Source organism: Eleutherodactylus coqui, unplaced genomic scaffold (assembly GCF_035609145.1).
Source record: "Eleutherodactylus coqui strain aEleCoq1 unplaced genomic scaffold, aEleCoq1.hap1 HAP1_SCAFFOLD_85, whole genome shotgun sequence".
Classification (NCBI taxonomy): Eukaryota; Metazoa; Chordata; class Amphibia; order Anura; family Eleutherodactylidae; genus Eleutherodactylus; species Eleutherodactylus coqui.
This window is the reverse complement of record NW_027102173.1, coordinates 22,831-34,245: the sequence shown is the minus strand read 5'-3', so window position 1 is coordinate 34,245 and position 11,415 is coordinate 22,831.

Below are 11,415 nucleotides of genomic sequence, written 5' to 3'. Positions count from 1 at the left end.
GCAGGCGGTGATTGGCCTTCGTTGCACCTAGTGTGGTGTTTAGCTAAGATGTGCCAGCTTGTGTGCCTTGCTGATTATGGTCTGGCCCAACTAAATTGTTAGGGGGGTGACCACAAGGCTCTTGCCCACAATTTGGCTTAATAGCACGACCTGGGAGCCTTGGATGCATCCATGCATGCTGCCCCTGCTGTTCCCTATCCATTTCTGTGGTGTTTCCATCACTTTCTGATGTTTTCAGGTGAATCACACACCCTCCCCTATGCAGAGCATCAGTCACCTTGAAAAATGCTTGAGTCTCCCATTGATTTCAATGGGGTTCGCTACTCGAAATGAGCTCTCGAGCATTACGAAAAGGTAGACTCGAGTAATGAGCACCCGAACATTTTGGTGCTCACTCATCTCTACTCAAAACCAATTCAAAAACTCATAACTATTAACTGTCCCGCAGTAAACAATAGCCAATTTGTCACAGCACACACACCACCTTGTATTGAAAGGAAGGATAAACTTGAGTATACGGTGCGCGCCCAACACGATCCTGGATCCTGGATCAGATGTATAACAGAGCAAAACGAAAAGGAGAAGAGCAGCACTCCAGGGAATTATATCCAAGAGATATCTTTATTGTGCCCACAGACAACGTTTCAACCCTAGTTACATGGGTCTTTGTCAAGTCCTAAATACCATATACAGACTCCCAACATTTATAGCCCCCATAGCTCCACCCTCACCAATCACATGCAATGTGTCATTAACATTTAAACAATTAATGATCTATTTTAATTGTTCAAATGTTAATGACTAGAGATGAGCGAGCACTAGAGATGAGCGAACACCAAAATGTTCGGGTGTTCGTTATTCGGAACGAACTTCCCGCGATGTTCGAGGGTTCGTTTCGAACAACGAACCCCATTGAAGTCAATGGGCGACCAGAGCATTTTTGTATTTCGCCGATGCTCGCTAAGGTTTTCATGTGTGAAAATCTGGGCAATTCAAGAAAGTGATGGGAATGACACAGAAACGGATAGGGCAGGCGAGGGGCTACATGTTGGGCTGCATCTCAAGTTCCCAGGTCCCACTATTAAGCCACAATACTGGCAAGAGTGCCCCCCCCCCCCCTCCCAACAACTTTTACTTCTGAAAAGCCCTCATTAGCATGGCATACCTTTGCTAAGCACCACACTAGCTACAACAAAGCACAATCACTGCCTGGATGACACTCCGCTGCCACTTCTCCTGGGTTACATGCTGACCAACCGCCCCCCCTCCCCCCCACAGCGCACACCAAAGTGTCCCTGCGCAGCCTTCAGCTGCCCTCATGCCACGCCACACTCATGTCTATTTAGAAGTGCGTCTGCCATGAGGAGGAACCGCAGGCACACACTGCAGAGGGTTGGCATGGCTAGGCAGCGGCCCTCTTTAAAAGGGGCGGGGCGATAGCCCACAATGCTGTACAGAAGCAATGAGAAATAGAATCCTGTGCCACCGCCATCAGGAGCTGCACACGTAGGCATAGCAATGGGGAACCTATGTGCCACACACTATTCATTCTGTCAAGGTGTCTGCATGCCCCAGTCAGACTGGTAATATGTACCTTAACAGTAACCGCGTTGGTGGTAATGTGGTGGTGACTGCGGACCTAGTAGCACGGTTGTATTTTGTTGGTTTTCGGAATGCGGCCAGGATTAAGTGGGCCGTGGCGGGGGGATGGTGTGGGGGCTCTCTTGTTGTGTCGGTAAAGGTGAAATTCTTGGACTGCCACCAGACGAACCAATGCAAAGACATTTGCCAAGAATGTTTTCCCTGTTGGAGGAGGAGGGGGATGTTTTTGAGGCACTACGTGTCCTCTCCACGTGTCCGTGGTTATATGCACCTTTACAGTAACCGCGTTGGTGGTAATGTGGTGGTGACTGCGGACCTAGTAGCACGGTTGTATTTTGTTGGTTTTCGGAATGCGGCCAGGATTAAGTGGGCCGTGGCGGGGGGATGGTGTGGGGGCTCTCTTGTTGTGTCGGTAAAGGTGAAATTCTTGGACTGCCACCAGACGAACCAATGCAAAGACATTTGCCAAGAATGTTTTCCCTGTTGGAGGAGGAGGGGGATGTTTTTGAGGCACTACGTGTCCTCTCCACGTGTCCGTGGTTATATGCACCTTTACAGTAACCGCGTTGGTGGGAAATGGCCTCGCCGCCATCATGTCTTTGGGAAGCCTCTGTTTCCACACCCCAGAGACATACCATTAGCAGCGGTATAGGCAGAGCCCAGAATTCGTAACATTTCAGCCGTAGCATTAGGACAGGCCCCACTAACATAACACTAGCAGCATTATAGGAGGAGCGCAGTCTTCGTTCCATGTCAGCAATAGTAGCACTCAAGACAGGCCCCAGTAACAATTCCGAAGCAGCAGTATAGCGGGAGCGCAGTCTTCGTTCCATGTCAGCAATAGTAGCACTCAAGACAGGCCCCAGTAACAATTCCGAAGCAGCAGTATAGCGGGAGCGCAGTCTTCGTTCCATGTCAGCAATAGTAGCACTCAAGACAGGCCCCAGTAACAATTCCGAAGCAGCAGTATAGCGGGAGCGCAGTCTTCGTTCCATGTCAGCAATAGTAGCACTCAAGACAGGCCCCAGTAACAATTCCGAAGCAGCAGTATAGCGGGAGCGCAGTCTTCGTTCCATGTCAGCAATAGTAGCACTCAAGACAGGCCCCAGTAACAATTCCGAAGCAGCAGTATAGCGGGAGCGCAGTCTTCGTTCCATGTCAGCAATAGTAGCACTCAAGACAGGCCCCAGTAACAATTCCGAAGCAGCAGTATAGCGAGAGCGCAGTCTTAGTTCCATTTCAGTAGCCTTAGTATAGCCAAGGCCCAAGTTACATTTATGTAGCTAAAGTGTAGGCCAACCCCACACACCTTTCTGTACCATGAGTGCAGGCGAAGAACATACAAATTGCTATGATTACACTGTAGGTGAGGGCCCCAAAAATTTGGTGTACCAACAGTACTAATGTACCTCAGTAAAAATTGGCCATGCCCAACCAAGATGGCAGGTGAATCGCTTTGGTTAATGTGGCTTAAGTGGTAACTAGGCCTGGAGGCAGCCCAGTGTAACGAAAAATTGGTTCAAGTTAAAGTTCCAATGCTTTTAAGCGCATTGAAACTTATAAAAATTGTTCAGAAAAATTATTTGAGTGAGCCTTGTGGCCCTAAGAAAAATTGCCCGTTCAGCGTGATTACGTGAGGTTTCAGGAGGAGGAACAGGAGGAGGAGGAGGAATATTAGACACAGATTGATGAAGCAGAAATGTCCCCGTTTTGGATGGTGAGAGAGAACGTAGCTTCCATCCGCGGGTGCAGCCTACGTATTGCTTACGTATCGCTGCTGTCCGCTGGTGGAGAACAGAAGTCTGGGGAAATCCAGCCTTTGTTCATCTTGATGAGTGTTAGCCTGTCGGCACTGTCGGTTGACAAGCGGCTACGCTTATCTGTGATGATTCCCCCAGCCGCACTAAACACCCTCTCCGACAAGACGCTAGCCGCAGGACAAGCAAGCACCTCCAGGGCATACAGCGCTAGTTCAGGCCACGTGTCCAGCTTCGACACCCAGTAGTTGTAGGGGGCAGAGGCGTCACCGAGGATGGTCGTGCGATCCGCTACGTACTCCCTCACCATCCTTTTTCAGTGCTCCCGCCGACTCAGCCGTGACTGGGGAGCGGTGACACAGTCTTGGTGGGGAGCCATAAAGCTGGCCAGGCCCTTAAAGACTGTTGCACTGCCTGGGATGTACATGCTGCTCGATCTACGCACATCCCCTGCTACCTTGCCCTCGGTACTGCGCCTTCTGCCACTAGCGCTGTCGGCTGGGAATTTTACCATCAGCTTGTCCGCAAGGGTCCTGTGGTATAGCAACACTCTCGAACCCCTTTCCTCTTCGGGAATCAGAGTGGGCAGGTTCTCCTTATACCGTGGATCGAGCAGTGTGTACACCCAGTAATCCGTCGTGGCCAGAATGCGTGCAACGCGAGGGTCACGAGAAAGGCATCCTAACATGAAGTCAGCCATGTGTGCCAGGGTACCTGTACGCAACACATGGCTGTCTTCACTAGGAAGATCACTTTCAGGATCCTCCTCCTCCTCCTCCTCCTCCTCAGGCCATACACGCTGAAAGGATGACAGGCAATCAGCCGGTGTACCGTCAGCAGCGGGCCAAGCTGTCTCTTCCCCCTCCTCCTCATCCTCCTCATGCTCCTCCTCCTCCTCCTGTACGCGCTGAGAAATAGACAGGAGGGTGCCCTGACTATCCAGCGGCATACTGTCTTCCCCCGCCCCCGTTTCCGAGCGCAAAGCAGCTGCCTTTATGGTTTGCAGGGAATTTCTCAAGATGCATAGCAGAGGAATGGTGACGCTAATGATTGTAGCATCGCCGCTCACCACCTGGGTAGACTCCTCAAAATTACCAAGAACATGGCAGATGTCTGCCAACCAGGCCCACTCTTCTGAAAGGAATTGAGGAGGCTGACTCCCACTGCGCCGCCCATGTTGGAGTTGGTATTCGACTATAGCTCTACGTTGTTCATAGAGCCTGGCCAACATGTGGAGCATAGAGTTCCACCGTGTGGGCACGTCGCACAGCAGTCGGTGCACTGGCAGCTTAAAGTGATGTTGCAGGGTGCGCAGGGTGGCAGCGTCCGTGTGGGACTTGCGGAAATGTGCGCAGAGCCGGCGCGCCTTTACGAGCAGGTCAGACAAGCGTGGGTAGCTTTTCAGAAAGCGCTGAACCACCAAATTAAAGACGTGGGCCAGGCATGGCACGTGCGTGAGGCTGCCGAGCTGCAGAGCCGCCACCAGGTTACGGCCGTTGTCACACACGACCATGCCCGGTTGGAGGCTCAGCGGCGCAAGCCAGCGGTCGGTCTGCTGTGTCAGACCCTGCAGCAGTTCGTGGGCCGTGTGCCTCTTATCGCCTAAGCTGAGTAGTTTCAGCACGGCCTGCTGACGCTTGCCCACCGCTGTGCTGCCACACCGCGCGACACCGACTGCTGGCGACATGCTGCTGCTAACACATCTTGATTGCGAGACAGAGGAGGAGGAGGAGGAGGGTGCTTTAGTGGAGGAAGCATACACCTCCGCAGATACCACCACCAAGCTGGGGCCCGCAATTCTGGGGGTGGGTAGGACGTGAGCGGTCCCGGGCTCTGACTCTGTCCCAGCCTCCACTAAATTCACCCAATGTGCCGTCAGGGAGATGTAGTGGCCCTGCCCGCCTGTGCTTGTCCACGTGTCCGTAGTTAAGTGGACCGTGGCAGTAACCGCGTTGGTGAGGGCGCGTACAATGTTGCGGGAGACGTGGTCGTGCAGGGCTGGGACGGCACATCGGGAAAAGTAGTGGCGACTGGGAACTGAGTAGCGCGGGGCCGCCGCCTCCATGATACTTTTGAAGGACTCCGTTTCCACAACCCTATACGGCAGCATCTCAAGGCTGATGAATTTTGCTATGCGGACGGTTAACGTTTGAGCGTGCGGGTGCGTGGCGGCGTACTTGCGCTTGCGCTCCAACAGTTGCGCAAGCGACGGCTGGACGGTGCGCTGAACTACACTGCTGGATGGGGCCGAGGACAGCGGAGGTGAGGGTGTGGGTGCAGACCAGGAGACGGTAGTGCCTGTGTCCTGAGAGGGGGGTTGCATCTCAGTGGCAGGTTGGGGCACAGGGGGAGAGGCAGGGGTGCAAACCGGAGGCGCTGAACGGCCTTCGTCCCACCTTGTGGGGTGCTTGGCCATCATATGTCTGCGCATGGTGGTGGTGGTGAGGCTGTTGGTGTTGGCTCCCCGGCTGAGCTTTGCGCGACAAAGGTTGCACACCACTGTTCGTCGGTCGTCAGGCGTCTCTGTGAAAAACTGCCAGACCTTAGAGCACCTCGGCCTCTGCAGGGTGGCATGGTGCGAGGGGGCGCTTTGGGAAACAGTTGGTGGATTATTCGGTCTGGCCCTGCCTTTACCCCTGGCCACCGCACTGCCTCTTGCAACCTGCCCTGCTGATGCCCTTGACTCCCCCTCTGAAGACCTGTCCTCCTGAGTAAGCGTTGCACACCAGGTGGGGTCAGTCACCTCATCGTCCTGCTGCTCTTCCTCCGAATCCTCTGTGCGCTGCTCCCTCGGACTTACTGCCCTTACTACTACCTCACTGCAAGACAACTGTATCTGATCGTCATCGTCCTCCTCACCCACAGAAAGTTGTTGAGACAGTTGGCGGAAGTCCCCAGCCTCTTCCCCCGGACCCCGGGAACTTTCGAATGGTTGGGCATCAGTGACGATAAACTCCTCTGGTGGGAGAGGAACCGCTGCTGCCCAATCTAAGCAGGGGCCCGAGAACAGTTCCTGGGAGTGCTCCCGCTCCTGAGCAGGTGTCATTGTAGTGGAGTGAGGAGGCTGGGAGGAAGGAGGAGCAGCAGACAGAGGATTCGGATTTGCAGCAGTGGACGGCGCAGAACTGCGGGTTGACGATAGGTTGCTCGAAGCACTTTCTGCCATCCAGGACAGGACCTGCTCACACTGCTCATTTTCTAATAACCGTCTCCCGCGTGGACCCATTAATTGGGCGATGAATGTGGGGACGTCAGAAACGTGCCTCTCTCCTAATCGCGCAGCAGTCGGCTGCGACACACCTGGATCAGGAGCTCGGCCTGTGCCCACACCCTGACTTGGCCCTCCGCGTCCTCGGCCGCGTCCACGTCCTCTAGGCCTAACCCTACCCCTCAGCATGCTGTATTACCAGTGATTTGATTTCACAGGCAGCTAATAAATTGGCGCAAGACTGCAGGCCAAATATAATATTTTCCCTTTTTTGAAAACGAAAGGCCCCACTGCCTCTAGTGAATGTATAATCTAAGTTTAATAACTGTGCTGTTTTCCTGCTAATGTGTCACAGAACGTGAGGGTAGCAGAGTTATTAACTGTGGCAGAGCAGGTATTTTTTTTCCCAATTAAGGAAAGCAAATGGCGAAGCCAGCAGTAAACCGTAGCTGGGTGCGTCTGATTTTTAAAGGTTGCACACGCAGCCGACACGTGTCCACCGCCCTTAGGACGGACAGAGGCAGGACAAATAGAAATATTTTCCGTTTTTTTGCACCAAAAGGCAGCACTGCGTATATTCAATGAACATGAGAAGTTTAATAACTGTGCTGTTTTCCTGCTAATGTGTCACAGAACGTGAGGGTAGCAGAGTTATTAACTGTGGCAGAGCAGGTATTTTTTTTCCCAATTAAGGAAAGCAAATGGCGAAGCCAGCAGTAAAACGTAGCTGGGTGCGTCTGATTTTTAAATGTTGCACACGCAGCCGACACGTGTCCACCGCCCTTAGGACGGACAGAGGCAGGACAAATAGAATTATTTTCCGTTTTTTTGCACCAAAAGGCAGCACTGCGTATATTCAATGAACATGAGAAGTTTAATAACTGTGCTGTTTTCCTGCTAATGTGTCACAGAACGTGAGGGTAGCAGAGTTATTAACTGTGGCAGAGCAGGTATTTTTTTTCCCAATTAAGGAAAGAAAATGGCGAAGCCAGCAGTAAAACGTAGTTGGGTGCGTCTGATTTTTAAAGGTTGCACACGCAGCCGACACGTGTCCACCGCCCTTAGGACGGACAGAGGCAGGACAAATAGAATTATTTTCCGTTTTTTTGCACCAAAAGGCAGCACTGCGTATATTCAATAAACATGAGAAGTTTAATAACTGTGCTGTTTTCCTGCTAATGTGTCACAGAACGTGAGGGTAGCAGAGTTATTAACTGTGGCAGAGCAGGTATTTTTTTTCCCAATTAAGGAAAGCAAATGGCGAAGCCAGCAGTAAACCGTAGCTGGGTGCGTCTGATTTTTAAAGGTTGCACACGCAGCCGACACGTGTCCACCGCCCTTAGGACGGACAGAGGCAGGACAAATAGAAATATTTTCCGTTTTTTTGCACCAAAAGGCAGCACTGCGTATATTCAATGAACATGAGAAGTTTAATAACTGTGCTGTTTTCCTGCTAATGTGTCACAGAACGTGAGGGTAGCAGAGTTATTAACTGTGGCAGAGCAGGTATTTTTTTTCCCAATTAAGGAAAGCAAATGGCGAAGCCAGCAGTAAAACGTAGCCGGGTGCGTCTGATTTTTAAACGTTGCACACGCAGCCGACACGTGTCCACCGCCCTTAGGACGGACAGAGGCAGGACAAATAGAATTATTTTCCGTTTTTTTGCACCAAAAGGCAGCACTGCGTATATTCAATGAACATGAGAAGTTTAATAACTGTGCTGTTTTCCTGCTAATGTGTCACAGAACGTGAGGGTAGCAGAGTTATTAACTGTGGCAGAGCAGGTATTTTTTTTCCCAATTAAGGAAAGCAAATGGCGAAGCCAGCAGTAAAACGTAGTTGGGTGCGTCTGATTTTTAAAGGTTGCACACGCAGCCGACACGTGTCCACCGCCCTTAGGACGGACAGAGGCAGGACAAATAGAATTATTTTCCGTTTTTTTGCACCAAAAGGCAGCACTGCGTATATTCAATAAACATGAGAAGTTTAATAACTGTGCTGTTTTCCTGCTAATGTGTCACAGAACGTGAGGGTAGCAGAGTTATTAACTGTGGCAGAGCAGGTATTTTTTTTCCCAATTAAGGAAAGCAAATGGCGAAGCCAGCAGTAAAACGTAGCTGGGTGCGTCTGATTTTTAAAGGTTGCACACGCAGCCGACACGTGTCCACCGCCCTTAGGACGGACAGAGGCAGGACAAATAGAAATATTTTCCGTTTTTTTGCACAAAAAGGCAGCACTGCGTATATTCAATGAATAATAACTGTGTTGTTGCCCTGCCTACACAATTCTTTCCCTGCAGTATCAATGGAGGGTGCAATGCTCTGCAGAGGCGATTTTGAGAAGTAAAAAAAAATGCAGCACAGCTAACAGCAGCCAGCACAGTACTGCACACGGTTAAATATGGCCCTAGAAAGGACCGTTGAGGTTCTTGAAGGCTACACTCACTCCTAACACTCTCCCTGCCTATGCAGCACTTCTGTCCCTAATGCCGGGTGCAACGCTCTGCAGAGGCGATTTTGAGGAAAAAAAAATTGCCACTGCTAACAGCAGCCAACACACAGCTATCAGTGGCCCTAATAAGGACCTTTGGGGGTTCTTGAAGCCTACACTAACTACCAATTCTTTCCCTACAGCAGCTCCGGTACAAACAGCACTGTCCCTCATCTAACTCACACGGCATCTGAGGCGAGCCGCGGGAGGGGCCGACTTTTATATTCGGCGGACACCTGATCTTCCCAGCCACTCACTGCAGGGGGGTGGTATAGGGCTTGAACGTCACAGGGGGAAGTTGTAATGCCTTCCCTGTCTTTCAATTGGCCAGAAAAGCGCGCTAACGTCTCAGGGAAGGAAGTGAAAGTAACCCGAACACCGCATGGTGTTCGTTACGAATAACGAACATCACGAACACCCTAATATTCGCACGAAAATCAAGCTCGGAAGAACACGTTCGCTCATCTCTAGCGAGCACCAAAATGCTCGGGTGCTCGTTACTCGGGCCGAAATTTTCGCGATGCTCGAGGGTTCGTTTCGAGTAACGAACCCCATTGAAGTCAATGGGCGACCCGAGCATTTTTGTATATCGCCGATGCTCGCTAAGGTTTTCATTTGTGAAAATCGGGGCAATTCAAGAAAGTGATGGGAACGACACAGCAACGGATAGGGCAGGCGAGGGGCTACATGTTGGGCTGCATCTCAAGTTCACAGGTCCCACTATTAAGCCACAATAGCGGCAAGAGTAGCCCCCTCCCCCCCCCCCCCCCACTGTCAGCATAAAGATCGTTCTCCTCGGCCATAGCTGTAACAGCTGTGGCAGAGAAGAACGATGTTAGCCCATTGGATTCAATGGAGCCGGCAATACAGCAGGTTCCACTGAAAGCAATGGGCTGCCGGCGATCGCAGGATGAATTGTCGGGAAGGGCTTAAATATATATAATATATATATACCGTATATATCGGCGTATAAGGCGACGGGGCGTATAAGGCGACCCCCCAACTGTCACCTTATACGCCGGGAATACAGCGGAGCAAAGAATAAAAATCATTACTCACTTCCCCCCGGCGTCCTGCGGCGCTGCTGCAGGCTGTCGCTCCCTCCTGGTCCCCGGCAGAGCATTGCTTTCTGGACGCAGTGCTTGAAATCCCCGCCTCCAGAAAACACACGTGCCTTCAGCCAATCACAGCCATTCAATGACATCATTGTCATTGGCTGTGATTGGCTGAAGGCACGTGTGTTTTCTGGAGGAAGGGATTTCAAGCATTGCGTCCAGAAAGCAATGCTCTGCCGGGGACCAGGAGGGAGCGACAGCCTGCAGCAGCGCCGCAGAACGCCAGGAGAAGTGAGTAATGATTTTTATTCTTTGCTCCGCTGTATTCCCGGCGTATAAGGTGACAGTTGGGGGGTCGTCTTATACGCCCCGTCGCCTTATACGCCGGTATATACGGTATATATTTTTATTTTAACACATTTCTGGATGAATTGCAGGGAAGGGCTTATATATTTAAGCCCTTCCCGACAATTCATCCCGCGATCGCCGGCAGCCCATTGCTTTCAGTGGAACCTGCTGTATTGCCGGCTCCATTGAATTCAATGGGCAAACATCGTTCTTCTCTGCCACAGCTGTTACAGCTGTGGCAGAGAAGAATGATTTGTCTTCTATTTGTTCTCAATGGGGTCGGCGCTGCTGCCGCCTGCCCCATTGAGCGCATATAGAGAAGAGAACAGGAATCACAGATCGCACATTGGTGCGATCTGCGATTTCTATGGCCTAAGAAGGACCGTTGGGGTTCTTGAAGCCTAAAATAACTCCTAACGCTCTCCCTATAGCAGCAGCACCAGCAGCAGCACTTTCCCTGATTTATGTCAGAAGGCATCAGTGGCGAGCCGCGGGAGGGCAGATTTTAATACTCGGGTGACACCTAATCTTGCCAGCCACTCACTGCAGGGGGGTGGTATAGGGCTTGAACGTCGCAGTTGGAAGTTGTAATGTCTTCCCTGTCTTTCTATTGGCCAGAAAAGCGCGCAAATTTCTCAGGGAAGAAAATGAAAGTAACTCGAACATCGCGTGGTACTCGTCTCGAGTAACGAGCATCTCAAACACCCTAATACTCGAACGAGTATCAAGCTCGGACGAGTATGCTCGCTCATCTCTATTAATGACACATTGCATGTGATTGGTGAGGGTGGAGCTATGGGGGCTATAAATGTTGGGAGTCTGTATATGGTATTTAGGACTTGACAAAGACCCGTGTAACTAGGGTTGAAACGTTGTCTGTGGGCACAATAAAGATATCTCTTGGATATAATTCCCTGGAGTGCTGCTCTTCTTTTCGTTTTGCTCTATTAACTGT